The sequence below is a fragment of the Puma concolor genome, chromosome C2 (assembly GCF_028749965.1).
Source record: "Puma concolor isolate L17-30 chromosome C2, mPumCon1.1.hap2, whole genome shotgun sequence".
Taxonomy (NCBI): Eukaryota; Metazoa; Chordata; class Mammalia; order Carnivora; family Felidae; genus Puma; species Puma concolor.
In genome coordinates this window covers 151,141,555-151,160,049 of record NC_141675.1, presented here as the reverse complement: position 1 = coordinate 151,160,049, position 18,495 = coordinate 151,141,555, and positions in this window count along the sequence as shown.

Below are 18,495 nucleotides of genomic sequence, written 5' to 3'. Positions count from 1 at the left end.
CAGAGCTGCAACTGTGGACACGGGAAGCAAGGCTTATCTCTGGGCAAGAATCTGGCACCATAGCTTTAAAACTTTAGTCAGAATTCCTAAGGGCACAATGGAATATATTGTGCCTTTCCCCATCTGGCAAAACTGGGGAGACAGTGAATGTAGCTGTACTGTGTGTGTAGTATTGAGACACCAGCTCGTTTGGGACCTGTGCAGCCCTATCCTATACGAATGTGAGTGGACCGAAATGGAAGGCACTTGCTAGATCATGCCAGAAATACCACCACTCGGGCCCAGCATCACACCCACCTTGGGGTTTCATTGGAGGCAGCGGTTTTGTGCACATGCCTCAGCTACCAAAGAAGTTTATTTTCATCATCACTTCTGCTTGAATGTGAAACGGTGTCGGATCATTTGCTTCTCGGGAGAAAGAGAAGCATAATAGCAGCTGTGTGGCCAAATTCCACAGACTGACATATAGAAGAAGAGTGCACGTGAAATCTGGTGAATTTTGTGTAAAATTGGCCTCTAGTTAGTAGTATTGTGCCAATGACAATGTCCTCATCTGATGATGTTGTAGAATGTTGTAAGATGGCACCATCTGGGGAGGGTGGGTGAAAGGTGCACAATGGGATCTGTGTTCACCAATTTGTGCCATTTTCTTGTTTATTTCATCCTGTATTAAAAATTCACCCAACTGCCCTAAAGTCCAATCCCAGAGAAACCGTGTGACAACCTGGAAATAATCCGAGGAGTCCGAGAAACCAAAGGTCACTCTGGATGAAAAGTGCTGTGATTTCCCTCGGACTTGGCAGATTTTAATCAGTAATATACTACTGAAATAGAGAATTGGGTCCAGCGTAAACTGAACTCAACTTGGATTTGTACAGAGGTGGCTGAGTGTTTTAAAGGGTGAATAAGGGTGTAGAGATGGGAATGGAGGGGCTTGAGTAGAGTCAGGGAAGTGAAAAATTACCCAGAGTGGGTCATGTAAATGCCACGAGGCCAGCTGTATGTGCCGCACAGAGTCTGGGAGACCGAGGCCCTATCTTTTCTGATGATTGCATTTCAAAGGAAGGGCTTTCCAGTGCTTGAGAAAGACACGACTCGGTTGTAGGAGATAGATACGTACCTCAAATGGACAAAGGAAGGACCCGCAAATCGTGAATCCTTTTTAGTAAATCCTCTAAGAAAGGGTGGTGAAGGGCCTATGATCAATTGTTGGTTAGAACAAATAGTAAATTCTTTTTGGCAGGTATAGAGGGCTAGGGTCATTTAGGGATGTGGCTTGAGCTGTTGAAAAGCATGTTAGGGACACCTGGGTTGCTTGGTCTGCCAAGTGTCTGCCTTTGGCTCAGGTCATGATCTCACAGTTCGTGAGTTCGAGCCCGCCTCAGGCTCTGTGCTGACAGCTCGGAGCCTGGAGCCTGCTTTGGATTCTGTGTCTCCCTCTGTCTCTGCCCCTCCCCTGCTTACACTCAGTCTCACTCAAAAATAAGTACACATTAAAAAAATATTTTTTAAGAAGAAACTCTGTGTTCGCTTTTTAAAAATATGATGTTAAGTGTTTTAATATGTGTGTGGGGGGAGCGGATGAAATCAGTTGGGCTGAGTTTGTACGTTTTATAGGTCAGGGCTGAGGTCTAGTTGAGAAGCCCCAGAACAGCCTGGCTGGAGAGTGCTGAGGACAGCATCTTTGTCAATTCCCATGTTGAAATGGGAGTAGGTATTATTCTCCTCCCTCATAAAAGGAAAATACTTGTTTCATCTGATCCTTTTCTATCTCGAACGCATTTGTGTGAGAATGTGATACTTGGAGCTGCAGCAAAACTGTCTTGACACCATGAGGAAGCAAACTAACAGATGAAAATTAGAGAGAGCCTTGATCCTTGATGACGGCATGAATCATAGGTCCAAATCTGGATCCAACTATTTCCAGGCCCCCCCTTCCCCCCTTCCTTTTCAAAAAACGTAATTTTAGAAAAATACACTGAAAAGTTGCGAATGTAGTAGAGAATTCCCGTGTACTCGTCATCAAATTCTCCCTATATCAACATCTTACTTTTATTGGTCACGTTTGGCAGAAGTAAAGAGGCAACGTCGAACAGTAGTAGTGACTATGCTCCGTGCTTTATTTGGATTTTACTGGCCTTCCCCGGGCAAAGTCCAGGCAAAGGTTGCCTGGTAGGGCCGGACGCTACCTGGGCTCGAGTGCCAGGCGGAGGTCAGTAGATGGAAGGATCGGGCGGGGCCTGGCGGCTTTACTGGCCGAGCCGAGGCGGGACGCGCGCCCTAGGAGTTTCGTTCCCTCTACTAGGGAAGGAAAACCTCCGCAGGCCAGCTCTACTCCGTCGAACCCAGCCTCGACGCCCCGGGACCGCTGGGTCTTCTCATCCGTGACTCCGGCTGCGCGGGCCGGGGCGGAGCGGCCGTGGCGTTTCCGGGAACCTGGGCGCACGCGCACGCGAAGGCGCAGGCGCAGGCGCAGTCGCACGCCAGGAGGCGGGGGCTGCAGCACCGCGGGTCGCCTGAAGACTTGGGTTGGTCAGGACTCGAAGTGGGCGTGGCTGCTCGACCTCTCCGTGTGACGCTGGGCTCTTGCCTTAACCCACGTTTCTCTGGGGCGCTGATTTTGGTTTCCTCGTGCGGTGTGCCCGGCGCCGCCGCCGCGAGGTGAGCCGGAAGGACGACGGGGAGACGGAAAGCGGTGAACCCGGGGTCCCGGTCCCGGGATCGGGGAGCGCTGGAGCTCTCCGTTTGTTTTCACTGTTCGGGGTGAAGAGAACAGCTCAGCTCGCAGACCCCCACCAGGCCTGGCGTTACGCTGCGACGGCCGTCACCCCCGTCACCTGGCCATCCCTCAGAGGGTGTAGCCCCTTCAACCGCGGTCGAGTCGCGCTGGGGGTGCGCGGGAGCCTGCGGCCGGGAGTTCGTACCGCCGGGGCCGAGACCCGGCCTCCCGTGCGAGTCCGTGCCTGTGGGAGCGAGGCCCGTGGCGTTCGTCGCGCTGTCACCCGGCGTCCGGGTGCGGGCGGAGCGCTGGGCACCGGAGGGGACGGGCCGCGGTTGGCCTCGGGACTCTGGGTAGATCGGCGAGCCTTCCCCCGCGGGGGTGGGTTCGCCGTAGCGCCAGGACTTCTTCCTGGTTTCCGTCCGGTGTTTATGAGTCGAAGAGTTTAAAAGCAGTCGTGTGGTTACGCTGCATACATATGCCCGCCCCTAAGGAATATTCCTGTTGTGTCACTTATGTGTTGAGACATATGTAAGGCAGAGGACAGGAGGCTGCCAAAGTAATAGTAAAGGCCCCCCTGCCCGGGCACGTCTTTGGAATAACCTTCCTTAAATCCTCTTGTTTCATAAACGTACAGGATGCGTCAAAAGCCAACCCCAGAGATCTTTGAATATTCTGCAGCTTAATTTTTTTTTAACTTAATGTATCTTGAATACAACGCATACCTTCTTGTTACTGGCTACGTAATTGTTTTTTATTTGTTAATGTATTTATGAGAAAATGTTTTATTTATTTACTTATTTATTTATTTATTTATTTATTTATTTATTTTTAAAATATTTACTGTTTTGAGAGAGGGTGTGCAGGTGATGAGCAGAGGGGGGGGGGGCAGAGGATCTGAAACTGGTTCTGCGTTGACAGTAGCCAGCCTGATGCAGGGCTCCAGCTCGCCAACAGGGAGATCATGACCTGATCCCAAGAGTGTCTCTGAACTGACTCAGCCACCCAGGCACCCCTATTTGTATTGTTTTTAAATTCAAGTTAGTTAACATATAGTGTCATATTGCTTTCAGGAGTAGAACCCAGTGATTCATCACGTACATAGGACACCTAGTGCTCATCCTGACAAATGACCTCCTTGATGCCTATCACCCTTTTAACTCTCCTTGATGCCTATCACCCTCAGGAGGGGAGGTGGGTGCAACCTCCAGCAACCCTCAGTTTGTTCTCTGTATTTAAGAGTCTCTTATGGTTTGCCTCCCTCCGTTTTTATCTTATTTTTCCTTCCCTTCCCCTATGTTCATCTGTTGTGTTTCTGAAATTCCATATATGAGTAAAATCATATGATACTTGTCTTTCTCTGACTTATTTCACTTAGGGCTACACTCTAGTTCCATCCATGTTGTTGCAAATGGCAAGATTTCCTTTTTTTGAGTACCAAGTAATATTCCCATAGTCATCTTAGATTTTTTGATCACTGCTTTGTGTGCCTCCTTGGCTCTCATTCCTCCATAATCTGTTGCAAACACCCATTACTTATATTGATTTCAGGATCCTGGTTCTAAGAACAAATTATTTACTTCACATTGAAAGAGGGTTTTTTTTGTTGTTGTTGTTTAATGTTTATTTTTGAGAGAGACAGAGACAGAATGCAAGTGGGTTAGGGGCAGAGAGAGAAGGAGACACAGAATCTGAAACAGGCTGAGCTGTCAGCACGGAGCCCATCGTGGGGCTCGAACTCACAAGCTGTGAGATCATGTCCTGAGCCGAAGTCAGACGCTTAACCGACTGAGCCACCCAGGGGAGCCTGAAAGAGGGTTTTAAAAAAAATATATTAAAATGGTAGCAAAGAGCTGATGTGGGGCTTGGTGTCACAAATTGTGAGATCATGACCTGAGCGGAAATCAACAGTCAGATTCTTAAGTGACTGGGCTACCCAGGCGCCCAGATTTTTTTCTCCTCTAATGTTTCCTAGCTGATGGAAGCTTCATGGCTACTGTCTTTTCAAATTATGTTTGGTTGGTGCTTAGTAAATGTTGATTAGTATTGAGATATATAAGTCACCAAAGCAAACAGTTGTGAAATCAGTTATGTGGATTTCGATGATTAATCAGCATTTAGTTGGACCTTAAAAGAAAACTTTTATTTATTTATTTATTTATTTATTTATTTATTTATTTATATTAATTTTTTTGATTGTTTATTTTGGGAGAGAAAGAGAGAGAAACACAAGCTGCGTAGGGGCAGAGAGAAGGAGAAAAAATTCCAGGCAGGCTCCCCACCATCAGCACAGAGTCCAATGCGGGGCTCCAACTCGCAAACTGTAAGATAATGACCTGAGCTGAGATCAAGAGTTCGACTCTTAACCAACTGTGCCCCCCAGGCGCTTCAAGATAGAAGTGTTTTAAAGGGAGCAGTATAATGGGCAGTGCCTTACTGCACAAGAAATCATGATGTAGCTCACAGTATAAATGTTTTGTGTTGAAAACCACTAGGGTAATGGTTTAGCAAATAATATACGCTTGTGTATTTAAATCCTTGTAGGTACAAAGAACAGTGCTTATCATACAACTGGAAAGAAAGGCAAACAAAAAGCTTTTATATTAGATCGGGCACCTGAACAGAAACTGCAATTTTATTTATTTATTTATTTATTTATTTATTTATTTATTTAAAAAAATTTTTTTAACGTTTATTTATTTTTGAGACACAGAGAGACAGAGCATGAACAGGGGAGGGGCAGAGAGAGAGGGAGACACAGAATCTGAAACAGGCTCCAGGCTCTGAGCTGTCAGCACAGAGCCCAACGCGGGGCTCGAACTCATGGACCGCGAGATCGTGACCTGGCTGAAGTCGGACGCTTAACCGACTGCGCCACCCAGGCGCCCCAAAAAACTGCAGTTTTAATATGAAGATGGCAAGAGGACGAACAAGCCAGATCAGAAGATGGAAACTCTTCAGAAGTTCTGTATCAAAAGGAGGCACAGTTTTGATCTTTTGGTGCCAGTGATGAAAAAAAAAAGGAATCCTTTGTTGATGGTTATTCACAGACACATGTAGCTTTTCTCAAAGGCACGCGGGCCACTGCTCTGAACCACACAAATAGACTGCTTGAAAAGCATTGGTATACATTTCAAGGATGGAGAAGAGGCTTGGGCTTGGGAAGACGGGTGCTGGAGCACTGTTACCAAGGTGTGGATATCACAGTGGGTTAAGTGCAAATAAGGATCTCGTGTGGGAGCACAATGTTGAGCATGGGGAAGTGTGTTCCTGCTTGACACCAAGGACAGGGCACATCAGCACTAAGCACCTTCTGACAGGGGGAGGACATGTCATAAATAGATTTGGTGCAAATTCATCCATCCATCCATCCATCCATCCATCCATTCCATGTTCATTGAGCCTTGACCCTGTGCTTGGTGCTGGTGATATGATGGCAAAGGAGATGACCAGGTTGCTGCCCCTGTTGAACATATATTCAAGTGGAAAGATGGGCCATATGGCAACCAACAAACACATAGATTAAGTTGATTGTGATTAGCACCTTGAAGAGGAGAAGCAGGGTGCTGTGGCAAAGGATAATGGCTTTGGTAGATATTTTACATGGGGAATCAGGGAGGCTTTCCTGCGGTGGATCACATAGACCTTGTAAGTTCATCTATGTTGTCACAAACAGCAGGATATCCTCCTTTTTTGTGGTTGAATGATGTTCCATCATGTATATACTACACTTTCTGCATCCATTTATCTGTCTGTGGACACTTAGGTTGTGTCCATGTCTTGGCTATGATAAATAATGCTGTAATAAACATGGGAATGCAGCTATCTCTTTGATTCCATTTTCCATATGCCTGGAAGTGGTATTGCTGGATCATGTGGTAGTTCTATTTTTAGTTTTTGTTAAGTGTTATTTATTTATTTATTTATTTATTTATTTATTTATTTATTGTTTGATTATTTTTTTTATTTTCCTTAATCATTTTGATTTTGTACTGCCACATTGTTATCAAGCAGCATTATGGAATGTTCCCTGGGTCCGCAGCTCTGAACTCTCCAACTATTATATGCGTCCCCTTTTCCAACTTTATTTTTTTAATTTATTTTTATTTTTTAAAAAATTTTTGATATAATTTATTGTCATATTGGCTAACATATAGTGTGTACAGTGTGCTCTTGGTTTTGGAGGTAGATTCCCGTGGTTCATCGCTTACACACAGCACCAAGTGCTCATCCCAACAAGTGCCCTCCTCAATGCCCATCACCCATTTTCCCCTCTCCCCCACTCCCCCCAATGAACCCTCAGTTTGTTCTCTGTATTTGAGTCTCTTATGGTTTGCCTCCCTCCCTCTCTGTTTGTAGCTATTTTCTTCCCCTTCCCTTCCCCCTGGTCTTCTGTTACGTTTCTCAAAATCCACATATGAGTGAAAACATATGATATGTTTCCTTCTCTGTCTGACATATTTCACTTAGCATAATACCTTCCAGTTCCATCCACATTGCTTCAAATGGCATGATTTCAGTCTTTCTCATTGCCAGGTAGTATTCTATTGTGTGTGTATATATATATATATATATATATATATATATATATATATAGACCACATTTTCTTTATCCATTCATCAGTTGATGGATATTTAGGCTCTTTCCATAATTTGGCTGTTGTTGAAAGCCAAATATAAACATTGGGGTACATGTGCCCTGTGAATCAGCATTCCTGTATCCTTTGGATAAATTCGTAGGAGTGCTTTTGCTGGGTCATAGGGTAGTTCCATTTTTAATTTTTTGAGGAACTTCCACACTGTTTTCCAGAGCAGCTGCACCAGTTTGCATTCCCACCAACAGGGCAAGAGGGTTCCTGTTTCTCCACATGCTTGCCAGCATCTATAGTTTCCTGATTTGTTCATTTTAGCTGCTCTGTTGTGAGGTGGTATCTCAGTGTGGGCTTCAATTTGTATTTCCCTAATGATGAGTGACGTTGAGCATCTTTTCATGTGTCTGTTGGCCATCTGGATGTCTTCTTTGGAAAAGTGTCTATACATGTGTTCTGCCCATTTCTTCATTTGATTATTTGTTTTTCAGCTGTGTAGTTTGGTTACGTTCTTACAGATTTTGGATACTAGTCCTTTATCCGATATGTCATTTGCAAATATCTTTTCCCGTTCTGTTGGTTGCCTTTTAGTTTTGTTGATTGTGTCCTTTGCAGTGTAGAAGCATTTTATCTTGATGAGGTCCCAATAGTTCATTTTTGCTTTTAATTCCCTTGCCTTTGGTGATGAGTTGAGTAAGAAATTGCTGTGCCTGGGGTCAGAGAGGTTGTTGCCTGCTTTCTCCTCTAGGGTTTTGATGGCTTCCTGTCTCACATTTAGGTCTTTCATCCATTTTGAGTTTATTTTTGTGTATGGTGTAAGAAAGTGGTCCAGGTTCATTCTCCTGCATGTTGCTGTCCAGTTCTCCCAGCGCCATTGCCTAAAGAGACTGTCTTTTTTCCATTGGGTACTCTTTCCTGCTTTGTCAAAGATTAGTTGGCTGTACATTTGTGGGTCCAATTCTGGGTTCTCTGTTTTCTTCCATTGGTCTATGTGTCTGTTTTTGTGCCAGTCATGACCTTTGTGCGAGATCATGACCTGAGCCAAGTCAGAGGCTTAACCAACTGAGCCACCCAGGCATCCCAAGTGAATAATTCTTTTTATATGCTGTTGAATTCAATATGCTAGTATCTTGTTGAGAATTTTTTGCATCCATGTTTATCAGAGATATTGGCCTGTAGTTCTTTTTTGTGGGGTCTCTGTCTGGTTTGGGAATCAAGGTAATGCTGGCTTCTGGCTTCCAGAAGTTTTCCTTCCATTTCTGTTTTCTTGGAACAGCTTGGGAAGGATAGGTATTGTCTCAGCTTTAAATGTCTGGTAGAAATCCCCAGGGAAGCCACCTGGCCCAGGATTCTTATTTGTTGGGAGAGTTTTGATACCTGATTAGATTTCTTCAGTGGTTATGGGTCTGTTCCAATTTTCTATTTCTTCCCGTTTGAGTTTCGGTAGCGTGTGGATGTTTAGGAATTTGTCCATTTCTTCCAGGTTGTCCAGTTTGTTGGCATATAATTTTTCATAGTATTCTCTGATAATTGTTTGTATTGCTGGGGTGTTTTTTTTTTTTTTTTTTTTCCCCAAGAACCAACTCTTAGTTTCATTGATCTGTTCTGTTGTGTTTTTTTTTTTTGGTTTTTTTTTTTGGATTCTATATTGTTTATTTCTGCTCTGATCTTCATTCTTTCTCTTCTTCTCCTGGCCTTGGGGTTTCTTTGCTGTTCTGCTTCTAGTTCCTTTAGATATACTATCAGATTTTGTATTGGGGATTTTTCTTGTTTCTTGAGATAGGCCTGGATTGCAATGTACTTTCCTCTTATGACTGCCTTTGTTGTATCCCAAAGGGTTTGGACTGTCGTGTTTTCATTTTCATTTGTTTCCATATATTTTTTAATTTCTTCTTTAATTGCCTGGTTGACCCATTCATTCTTTAGTAGGACGTTCATTTACCTCCATGCATTTGGAGGTTTTCCAAACTTTTTCCTGTGGTTGATTTCAAGTTTCATAGCGTTGTGATCTGAAAATGTGCATGGTATGATTTCAGTTCTTTTATATTTATTGAGGGCTGTTTTGTGACCCAGTATGTGATGTATCTTGGGGAATGTTCCATGTGCACTCGAGAAGAATGTGCATTCTGCTGCTTTTGGGTGAAGAGTTCTGAATATATCTGTGAAGTCTATCTGGTTCAGTGTATCATTCAGGACCATTGTTTCTTTATTGATTTTCTGCCTAGTTGATCTGTCCATTGTTGTAAGTGGAGTATTAAAGTCCCCTGAAATTACCACAGTCTTATCAGTAAGATTGCTTGTGTTTGTGGTTAATTGTTTTATATATTTGGGTGTCACCAAATTGGGTGCACAAACATTTATAATTGTTAGCTCTTTTTGATGGATAGACCTCGTAATTATTATATAATGCCCTTCTTCATCTCTTGTTACAGCCTTTACTTTAAAATCTAGTTTGTCTGATACAGGTATGGCTACTCCAGCTTTCTTTTGACTTCCAGTAGCATGATAGATAGTTCTCCATCCCCTCACTCTCAATCCGAAGGTGTCCTCAGGTTTAAAATGGGTGTCTTGTAGATGAGTCTTGTTTTTTGTTCTTATCCATTCTGATACCCTATGTCTTTTGATTGGAGCATTTGGTCCATTTACATTCAGTGTTATTATTGAAAGATATGGATTTGTGTCATTGTGCTGTCTGTAGGTTTCATGCTTGTAGTGATGTCTCTGGTCCTTTGTGGTCTTTGCAACATTCCACTCACAGAGTCCTCCTTTGGATCTCTTGTAGGACTGGTTTAGTATTGATGAAGTCCTTCAGTTTTTGTTTGTCTGGGAAAACGTTTATGTCTCCTTTTATTCTGAATGACAGCCTTGCTGGATAAAGGATCCTTGGCTGCATATTTTTCCTATTCATCATGTTGAATATTTCCTCTGCCACTCTCCTCTGGCCTGCCAAGTTTTAGCAGATAGGTCTGCTAGTACCCTTCTGTGTCTACCCTTGTAGGTTAAGGCCCTTTTGTTCCTAGCTGCTTTCATAATTCTGTCTTTATCTTTGTATTTTGCCAGTTTCACTATGATATGTTGTGCAGAAGATCAATTCCTGTTACGTCTGAAGGGAGCTCTCTGTGCCTCTTAGATTTCAGTGTCTGTTTCCTTCCCCAGATTGTGGACGTTCTCAGCATGATTTGTTCAAGTACACCTTCTGCCCCTTTCTCTCTCTCTTCTTCTTCTGGAACTCCTATGATACAGATAATATGTTTCATCAAATCGCTTAGTTCTCAAAGTCTCCCCTCGTGGTCTAGAATTTTTTTTATCTCTCTTTTTCTCAGCTTCATCTTTTCCATAATTTTATCTTCTATTTCACTTATTCTCCGCTCTGCCCCATCAATCCTCACTGTCACTACCTCGTTTATTTTGCACCTCATCTACAACATTGTTTAATTCATCATGACTATTTGTTAGTTCCTTGATCTCTATAGCAATAGATTCTCTGCTGTCTTCTATGCTTTTTTCAACCCCAGTAATTAATCTTACGACTATTATTCTAAATTCTTTATCAGTTGTATTGTTTATATCTGTTTTGATAATTCTTTAGCTGTCATTTCTTCCTGGAATTTCTTTTGAGGAGAGTTCTTCCATTTCACCATTTTGGCTCATTTTCTGTTCCTTATGTGTTTTAAAAGCTTGTTATGTGTCCCACACCCATGAGCAGTACTATGTTAAAGATGGGTCATACATTATCCAGGGCCTGGCCTTTCAGCAGGTGTTTTTTGGGATGTGTTACTTGCTCTCTGTTGTCGTGACCCTGGTTGCTTTATCTTCCTACTCAGTAGTGATGTTTTGGACCCTCCACCAGGTGTGCCTTGAAGTAGCCCTGGAAAAGGAAACAAACAAAACAAAAAACAAGCAAACAAAGAAAAACAAAAAACCCACAAAAAACATACAAAATACCAGCAATAACAAAAAAAACAATGGGGTGGGGGTGGTGTTTATGGAAGAGGTCTTATCCCATACAAAGAGATTAATGACAGGGGCGAGGAAAAAGGAAAGAAAAGAAAATTGATCAGGCAGAGAAACTATAGGGCTTAATCCAGAGAGGGAGGAAAATAAAGGAGATAAAGAACAGGTGTGAAGAGAACAGATTACATATGTCTGTTTAAGCAAACCAACAAACAGAATAACCAGACTAGAGGAGGGAAGAAATAAGGATAAAAGGAAAAAAGAAAACATATATAATAAAAATTGTCCAAGAGTTAAATCAGAAAATGCAAAACTGCTGGGTGCCCTGAAAGCCCCACGGTTAGAGATTGAATCTTTCTCTGTCCTGGTCCATCGTTTTTCTCTAGTCCATATACAGTCCTACACTTCCACAGCCCCTCTTCTCTTCCCTTTGTCTCGCCACAGAAGGGAATCCCTCCCATCTGTGCCTATGCTCCCTGTTTTATCTCTCCCAGTTCACAATCACACACCTTTGACATGCCAGGTTGTCCCTGTGGGCCCCTGGAGATGTCTCAGTCACTCTGCAGCCCGGACTCTTGGAATTCAAAGTCCTTTGGCCTCAACCCTGTTGTGATTGAGGGACGAGGGAACTTTGGGTCCCCCTACTGCTCCGCCATGTTGGATCTGAGTCATTTATCATTTGTAGCTGGAGGGGGCATTTTAGCAGCTAGGTGTCACAGGACTTGGAACCCACACAGGTTGGGGAACAATGACAGGCAAGCCAAATGCAAAACGGAAGGGTCTCACAGGTGGAAAGGTGCGCAAGTCTGAACTCTTGCCCCAGTCAACAACAGGATACCTAATGTCAGACATGAAGCCATCAAAATCCTAAAGGACAAAGCAGGCCAAAACCTCTTTGACCTCAGCTGTAGCAACTTCTCAGCACGTCTCCGGAGGCAAGGGAAACAAAAGCAAAAATGAACTATTGGGACTCATGAAAATAAAAAGCTTCTGCACGGCAAAGGAAACAATCAGCAAAACTGAAAGGCAACCAACGGAATGGGAGAAGATATTTGCAGTTGAGGCAGTTTGAGATGATGGTGGGGTTCATGGCATTCAGAGCTGACAACCAAGGAATAATTCTTAAGATGTCTTTGGTGTAAAAAGGTACTTTTATTAAAGCACAGGTCCAGGACCCAAGGACAGGAGAGTTGCTAAGTGTTATTTATTTAAGTGATCTCTGCACCCCAAGTGGGGCTTGAACTCATGACTCCAAGATCAAGAGGTGCATGCTCTTCGGACTGAACCACCCAGGCACCCCCTCTATTTTTAGTTTTTTTTTTTTTTAATGAGAATTTCATTTTAATTTTTTTTTTAATTTACATCCAAATTAGCATGTAGTGCAAAGATTTCAGGAGGAGATTCCTTAGTGCCCCTTACCCATTTAGCCCATCCCTCCTCCCACAACCCTTCCAGTTTGTTCTCCATATTTATGAGTCTTATGTTTTGTCCCCCTCCCTGTTTTTATATTATTTTTGTTTCCCTTCCCTTATGTTCATCTGTTTTGTCTCTTAAAGTCCTAATATGAGTGAAGTCATATGATACTTGTCTTTCTCTGACTAATTTCACATAGCATAATACCCTCCAGTTCCATCCACGTAGTTGCAAATGGCAAGATTTCATTCTTTTTGTATGCCGAGTAATACTATGTGTGTGTGTGTGTGTGTGTGTGTGTGTGTGTGTGTGTGTGTGTGGTATATATATATGTATATATACCACATCTTCTTTATCCTTTCATCCATCGATGGACATTTGGGCTCTTTCCATACTTTGGCTATTGTTAATAGTGCTGCTATAAACATTGGGGTGCATGTGTCCCTTCGAAACAGCACACCTGCATCCCTCGGATAAATACCTAGTAGTGCAATTGCTGGGTTGTAGGGTAGTTCTATTTTTAGTTTTTTGAGGAACCTCCATACTATTTTCCACAGTGGTTGCAGCAGCTTGCATTCCCACCAACAATGCAAAAGAGATCCTCTTTCTCTGCATCCTCGCCAACATCTGTTGTTGCCTGCGTTATTAACGTTAGCCATTCTGACAGGTGTGAGGTGGTATCTCATTGTGGTTTTGATTTGTATTTCCCTGATGATGAGTGACGTTGAGCATTTTTTCATGTGTTGCTTGGCCATCTGGATGTCTTCTTTGGAGAAGTGTCTATTCATGTGTTTTGCCCATTTCTTCACTGGATTATTTGTTTTTTGGGTGTTGAGTTTGATAAGTTCTTTATAGACTTTGGATACTAACCCTTTATCTGATACGTCGTTTGCAGATATCTTCTCCCATTCTGTCGGTTGCCTTTTAGTTTTGCTGATTGTTTCCTTTGCTGTGAAGAAGCTTTTTATTTTGACGAGGTCCCAGTAGTTCATGTTTGCTTTTGCTTCCCTTGCCTCTGGAGACGTGTTGAGTAAGAAGTTGCTGTGGCCAAGATCAAAGAGGTTTTTGCCTGCTTTCTCCTCGAGGATTTTGATGGCTTCCTGTCTTACATTGAGGTCTTCCATCCATTTTGAGTTTATTTTTGTGTGTGGTGTAAGAAAGTGGTCCAGGTTCATTTTTCTGCATGTCACTGTCCAGTTTTCCCAGCACCACTTGCTGAAGAGACTGTCTTTATTCCATTGGATATTCTTTCCTGCTTTGTCAAAGATGAGTTGGCCGTACGTTTGTGGGTCCATTTCTGGGTTCTCTATTGTGTTCCATTGATCTGAGTGTCTGTTCTTGTGCCAGACCATACTGTCTTGATGGTTACAGCTTTGTAGTATAGCTTGAAGTCTGGGATTGTGATGCCTCCTGCTTTGGTTTTCTTTTTCAAGATTGCTTTGGCTATTCGGGGTCTTTTCTGGTTCCATACAAATTTTAGGATTGTTTGTTCTAGGTCTGTGAGGAATGCTGGTGTTATTTTGATAGAGATTGCATTGAATATGTAGATTTCTTTGGGTAGTATCGACATTTTAACAATATTTGTTCTTCCTATCCAGGAGCATGGAATCTTTTTCCATTTTTTTGTGTCTTTCTTCAATTTCTTTCATAAGCTTTCTGTAGTTTTCAGTGTATAGATTTTTCACCTATTAGGTTAGATTTATTCCTAGGTATTTTATGGTTTTGGGGGCAATTGTAAATGGGATCGATTCCTTGATTTCTCTTTCCGTTGCTTCATTGTTGGCGTATAGGAATGCATCCGATTTCTGTGCGTTAATTTTATATCCTGCAGCTTTGCTGAATTCATGAACAGTTCTAACAGTTTTTTGGTGGAATCTTTAGGGTTTTCCATGTAGAGTATCATGTCATCTGCGAAGAGTGAAAGTTTGACCTCCTCCTGGCCGATTTGGATGCCTTTTATTTCTTTGTGTTGTCTGATTGTAGAGGCCAAGACTTCCAATACTATGTTGAATAACAGTGGCGAGAGTCGACATCCCTGTCTTTTTCCTGACCTTAGGGGGAAAGCTCTCAGTTTTTCCCCATTGAGGATGATATGAGCCTTGGGTTGTTCATATATGGCTTTTATGATCTTGAGGTATGCTCCTTCTATCCCTACTTTCTTGCGTTTTTTTATCAAGGAAGGATGCTGTATTTTGTCAAATGCTTTCTCTGCATCTATTGAGAAGATCATATGGTTCTTGTCCTTTCTTTTATTGATGTGATGAATCATGTTACTTGTTTTGCGATCATTGAACCAGCCCTGAATCCCGGGTATAAATCCCACTTGGTCATGGTGAATAATTTTTTTAATATATTGTTGGATCTGGTTGGGTAATATCTTGTTGAGGATTTTTGCATCCATGCTCATTAGGGAAATTGGTCTATAGATCTCCTTTTTAGTGGGGTCTCTGTCTGGTTTTGGAATCAAGGTAATGCTGGCTTCATAGAAGGAGTTTGGAAGTTGTCCTTCCATTTCTATTTTTTGGAACAGCTTCAAGAGAGTGGGCGTTAACTCTTCCTTAAATGTTTGGTAGAATTCCCCTGGAAGGTCATCTGGCCCTGGACTCTTGTTTTTTGGGAGATTTTTGATTACTAATTCGATTTCTTTACTGGTTATGGGTCTGTTCAAATTTTCTATTTCTTCCTGTTTCAGTTTTGGTATTGTATATGTTTCTAGGAATTTGTCCACTTCTTCCAGATTGCCCATTTTATTGGCATATAATTGCTTATAATATTCTCTTATTATTGTTTTTATTTCTGCTGTGTTGGTTGTGATCTCTCCTCTTTCATTCTTGATTTTATTTATTTGGGTCCTTTCCTTTTTCTTTTTGATCAAACTGACTAGTGGTTTATCAATTTTGTTAATTCTTTCAAAGAACCAGCTTCTGGCTTCATTGATCTGTTCTACTGTTTTTTGGTTTCAATAGCATTAACTTCTGCTCTAATCTTTATTATTTCCTGTCTTCTGCTGGTTTTCGGTTTTATTTGCTGTTCTTTTTCCAGCTCTTTAAGGCATAAGGTTATGTTGTGTATCTGAGATCTTTCTTCTTTAGGAAGGCCTGGATTGCTATATACTTACCTCTTATGACTGCCTTTGCTGCGTCCCAGACGTTTTGGGTTGTGGTGTTATCATTTTCATTGGCTTCCATATACTTTTAATTTCCCCTTTAACTTATTCCTTAGCCCATTCATTCTTTCATGGGATGTTCTTCAGTCCAAGTATTTGTTAGCTTTCCAAATTTTTTCTTGTGGTTGATTTTGAGTTTCATAGTGTTACGGTCTGAAAATATGCATGGTATGATCTCGATCATTCTGCACTTTGCTGAGGGCTGATTTGTGTCCCAGTATGTGGTCTATTCTGGAGAACATTCCATGTGCACCGGAGAAGAATGTATATTCTGCTGCTTTAGGATGAAATGTTCTGAATATATCTGTTAAGTCCATCTGGTCCAGTGTGTCATTCAAAGCCATTGTTTCCCTGTTGATTTTTTGATTAGATGATCTGTCCGTTGCTGTGAGTGGGGTGTGGAAGTCTCTTACTATTATGGTATTACTATCAATGAGTTTCTTTATGTTTGTGATTAATTGGTTTATATATTTGGGTGCTTTCACATTTGGCGCATAAATGTTTACAATTGTTAAGTCTTCTTGGTGGATAGACCCCATGATTATGATATAATGCCTTTCTGCCTCTCTTGATACAGTCTTTATTTTAAAGTCTAGATTGTCTGATATAAGTATGGCTACTCCGGCTTTCTTTTGTTGACCATGATAGCATGATAGATGGTTCTCCATCCCCTTATTTTCAATCTGAAGGTGTCTTTAGGTCTCAAGTGGGTCTCTTGTAAACAGCATATAGATGGATCTTGTTTTCTTATCCATTCTGTTAGCCTGTGTCTTTTGATTGGAACATTGAGTCCACTGACGTTTAGAGTGAGTACTACCATTACAATGCTTGTAGAGTTGGAGTTTCTGGTGGTGTTCTCTGGTCCTTTCTAATCTTTGTTGCTTTTGGTATATATATATATATATTCATCTTTTCTCCCCTCAGAGAGTCCCCCTTATAATTTCTGGCAGGGCTGGTTTAGTGGTCACAAACCTCTTTAATTTTTGTTTGGGAAACTTTTTATCTCTCCTTCTATTTTGAATGATAGCCTTGCTGGATAAAGACTTCTTGGCTGCATATTTTTCTGATTCAGCACATTGAATATATCCTGCCACTCCTTTCTTGCCTGTCAAGTTTCTGTGGATAGGTTTGCTGCAAACCTGATCTGTCTTCACTTGTAGGTTAGGGACTTTTTTCCCCTTGCTGCTTTCATATTCTCTCCTTGTCTGAGTATTTTGTGAATTTGACTATGATATACCTTGTTGATGGTTGGTTTTTGTTGAAACTAATGGGGGTCCTCTGTGCTTCCTGGATTTTGATGTCTGTGTCTTTCCCTAGGTTAGGAAAGTTTTCCGCTATGATTTGCTCACATAACCCTTCTACCCCTATTTCTTTCTCTTCCTCTTCTGGGACCCCTATGATTCTGATGTTGTTCCTTTTTAATGAGTCACTGATTTCTCTAATTCTTAAATCGTGTTCTTTTGCCTTAATCTCCCTCTTTATTTCTGCTTCATTATTCTCCATAAGTTTGTTCTCTATATTGCTGATTCTCTGTTCTGCCTCATCCATCCTTGCCACCGTGGCATCCATTCGTGATTGCAGCTCAGTTATAGCATTTTTTAAAATTTCATCCTGACTAGTTTTTACTTCTTTTATCTCCGCAGAAAGGGATTCTAGTCTATTCTCAACTCCAGCTAATATTCTTATTATCATGATTCTAAATTCTGGTTCAGACATCTTGCTTGTATCTGTGTTGGTTAAATCCCTGGCTGTCGTTTCTTCATGCTCTTTCTTTTGGGGTGAATTCCTTCATTTCGTCATTTTGAAGGGAGAAAAGAAATTAATGAGGTATAAAAATTAAAATTAAAAAATAGTAAAATCAAAAAATTGAAAACACACACACAAAATCGAGTAAATGACTAGGTGTGTTTGGTCTGGGTGTTGAAAGTAGTTTGATAGATTAGAGAAAAAAGGTGGGGGGGGAAGAACAAAAAAAGGAAATCATTTGAAAATTTGAAAAAGTGAGTACACTGAAGGAGAATAAAATAAAGTGAAGGAAGTAAAAGAGAGTTTGAAATAATTTACATACAAGTAAAAAATATAGTAAAAAATTAAATATTTTTAATAAAAATTGAAAATAAAAATGAATTTTTTTCTCTTTCTGTATTCAAGAAAAAGAAGTGAAAAAGAGAAAAAAAAAGAAAATTGAATAGGTGGACCTGCTAACAGATTGAAATACGACTGAAATTGCTTTGCTTTCCCCTAGAATTCAGACTATGAAGTACTTTATAGTCCAGAAACTGAGCAGGTCGTGAGACTTGTGTTCCTGAAGAGTGAGGTGGGCCCAGTTGGGCAGGGCTTAGTGTAATGGCTCTGTTCTCCACTAGATGGCGCTGCTAGCCTACTGAGGTGGATTGTTGTGATGCCGTAGGTGCATTTGCGCAGGCGTGGGAGCAGTGAAAATGGCGTCACCCAGCTACCCAGTCTCTAGTATCGGAACTCTGTTCTCCCGGATCAGCAATCACGCACCTGTCCTCTGTCTTCAACTTTTGTCCACTCCTCACTTTTTCAGTGTCCATGACCAAGTCCCAGGCAGTACCTGTGTCCCGAATTTTGTCTCAGATGTGGCTGTTTTCCCCTTACTTCTGAAGGACTGCGGCTTTGACCCGTTCTGC